The following is a 3,667-nucleotide window of genomic DNA, read 5'->3' on the forward strand; positions in this document are numbered from 1 at the left end:
GGCTTCACTTTAAAACTGGTTTCTCTTTTCTATCCTAATGGCTTGGACAGAAAGAGCCCAGAGGCCTGAGAGGGGGGAAACCTAAAATATTTCCCTCAGTCCAAACTAAGTATAATGGGCAAAAGGGTTTTGGACAGGTGAGATGTACCTGGCATACCTTCCTCCAAAGAAACCCTTCTTTTCCCTAATGTGGGACATTGAAAAATTAATACCTGTCTTTTGTCATCTAGTGGTTACGGATTGAATGATGTCCTTTAACCCTGTTGCCCCCAGAATACAACAAGGATGCCAGCCTGTTAAACCAAGCATGCCGTTGTCCAGAGACAGCCAACCAACCTGGAGTCTGCACGGTCCTTCCCCTTGTGGGAAGGCCACCCTCCCCTCCACACCCCCACTCTTATTAGGGATTTCTTGACCCAAGGGTAGGTAGGACGATGACCATGTCCAGCTTGAAGCAGCTAGAGGAGCTCGAGACCTTCGTCCATTGTCCTTTATAAGATTGTAAAGGGTCTTAAGTCTGAGAGGGAGGGATTGTTATTTTTTATTGTTAAAATATTTAACTAATTAATTAATTATTTAAAAAAAAGAAGAAGAATATATGAAAGGGTGAGCCATGGGCATGGACTTGGGGAGGGGATTGTCGGGGAAGGGGGGTGCTTGGTGGAGGGGAGCAAAGGGGAAAAAATTGGAACTATTGTAACAATATAATCAATAAAATATACTTAAAAAATAAAATAAATTATGAAGTATTATAGAAAAAGGACATAATAGAAATGGACTGATAGGTGACCCAAATATGATATTGAATTTATCAAGGACAGGCTTTCAAATATGTCTCTGAGAAAGCAGGCAGGTGAGCTGACATTGCTCCACAGGTTTTTATGTGTTGTGTTTTCACTATTTCCTTCTAAATAATTTATAAATTTAGTTTGTTTACTTTTTTAACACAAAACTTATTTTAAAATGAGAATGTGGATTTAAAAAATCCCTAGCGTGTAGGTTAAATTTGGTTCTCTATTTCTAATTTTATTGCATCCTGATCCACAAATGTGTCCTGTGTAACTTCTGCTTTAGGGAAAAAATATAGTTGCAATTCTGTGGCCAATTTACATGAAGAAGTTTTGTCAATATTTCAAGTATTTGAAAATAATATTCGTTTTCTTTCTGTTGGGTATGCAGTTTATATATATATAATAAGAGGAGGTTTTAGTGACAATATTATTTTATAACCTACAAGCTAAAAAAGGAGTAAAATGAAACAATAAAATTATTAATTCAAAATAATTATTTTTAAAGGTGAAGGGATTATTCAAAGAACATATATGAATGACCCATGGACATTAATAGTGTGGGGAATGATTATGGAATCAGGGAGTGGGTGGGGTGGAGAGGAGCAAAGGGAGGAGGAAATTGGGACAACTCTCATAACATAAACAATAAAAAACTCATTTATTGACTCTAAGTATTAAAATTTCAAACTAAAAACAAAAAAAAATTACTTTCCCACCCTGGCTGGTGTGACTCAGTGGCTTGAGTGCCAGCATATGAACTGGAAGGTTGCCAGTTTGACTCCAAGTCAGGGCGAGGTTCCCAGTTTGGGGCATACGAGAGGCAACATATTGATGTTTCTCTCACACATCAATGTTTCTCTCCCTCTCTTTCTCTCCCCCTTCCCCTCCCTCTAAAAAAATTAAGTCTTTAAAAATATTACTTTCTGATAGTTTTAATTTTTTATATTGTGCAATAAACCTTCATAATCTTGGTTTTGAAGTCTTTGTCAACTTAAAAAATATACAAAGTCTGTCTGAAAAAAGTCCATCCATTGTTAGTATAATGAGAATGGTTTGTATGACATCAATGTAACCTGGCATCCAAAGAGAGTGGACAGGAATGCACATGCATGAACAATGATGTTCACTGTTCTAGTCAGTGAGGGTGGTAGATGCAGTTGAGTGAGCATGTGTACTGTATGACTGTCAGATTCAAAATGACTGAGTAGAGCCATGAATCTGCATCAAATTTTGTGTTAAGCTAGAACACTCCTCCACATAAACTATTCAGATGATTCAAAAGGTTTTTGGGGACAATTCAACGAGCACAGCTCAAATAAAAGTGTAGCACAAACACGTCAAAGGTGTTCAAGAATCTGTTGAAAGTGATCCACATTCTGGTAGGCCTGCAACAAACAGAACACCTTGGAATGTTGACAGTGTTTGTGATGCAATCAACAAAGATCAGTGACTGACAATCTGAGGACTAGAAGCTTATCTGAGGATGCCAAAAACTACTGTGTCCTAGATTTTGATGCAGGATCTTGGCATGAAATATGTGATGGCAAAATTTGTTCTGCAGCTTCTGCTACCAGAGCAGAAGGAACATCATGCTGCAGTTGCTAATGACTTAATTCAAACTGCTACCAATGAAACAGATTTCCTCAAGAAGATCATAACTAGAAATGAATTGTGGGTCTATAGCTAAGTGTGTGATCTGGAAACAATGGCCCAGTCTTCCCAATGGAAGTCGCCTGAATCTCCACTCCCAAAGAAGGCACGGCAAAGTTGCAGCGAGATCAAGACCATGTTAACTGTGTTTTTTGATTGGGACGGTGTTGTCCATCAGTAGTATGCTGCTCCAGGCCAAACAACTAATAAGGAATATTATCTCAATGTTCTCCATCAATTGAGAGATGCAATACAATGACAACAGTCACAGCTATGGGCAACTGGTGATTGGCAGCTTCATCACAACAATGATCCTGCTCCTGCATCACATATTATGCAGTTTTGGAGGGAACATCAAATCACCTAGGTGACTTAGCCTCCCTTGAACCCATATTTGTTTCCTACATCTTCTGGCTTTTTCCAAAACTAAAATAACCTTTGAAACTGAAGAGATTTTATACTGTCAATGAGATTCAGGAAATAGGATAGGGCAGCTGCAGAGTTTTTTGAATAGTGGAAGAGATGCTAGGAGAACTGTGGGAGGTCCGAAGGTGCCTACTTTGAAAGGGTCTAAGGCATTATCGTCCTGTGTACAATGTTTCCTGTATCTTGTATCTTCAATAAATGCCTATTTCTCATGTTAAAAGATAGTTTTTATTATTAGAAAATCAATAGTAAGAAGACAAATAAATGCAAATATATTAGTAATTACATTAAATGAACTAAACACTCAAGTTAAAAGACAAGTTTTATCATAATAAGTTAAAGTGTTGAGTACAAACCATGGTCTCCTTATCAGTCTCTCAATGACATCATTTTGTGTCCCTCTGGGTTGAAGTGATGCCTGTGTAGAAACTCACTCTAGTTTCATATTTTTGGTGGAATATCATGTTTTTTGACAGAAGTTCTGGCTTACCACACAGGAGTCATATGATGTAATTTCAAAATGCAGGTAGTACCTCTCTTTACAAAACCCTTGAACAATGGGAATTGGGAGATTTTTAGCAGATAAATTATTCTCCAACCCCCCTCTATAAACTACTTTAAGTTGCACTTTCCTCTTGAAACACATATAAATATCTTACATAAGGGAATAAACTTGTTGAACAATTTTCAGTGTTTTTTAGAATTGATGGCATCATAACACATTATATAGAAATACTTTACATTTTTCTTTGTCTTAGTTTCCCACTTTGCTTAGAGTTCTGTCTTAGATTAAACCTAAA

Source organism: Furipterus horrens, unplaced genomic scaffold (assembly GCF_987537825.1).
Source record: "Furipterus horrens unplaced genomic scaffold, mFurHor1.1.pri manual_scaffold_17, whole genome shotgun sequence".
NCBI lineage: Eukaryota > Metazoa > Chordata > Mammalia > Chiroptera > Furipteridae > Furipterus > Furipterus horrens.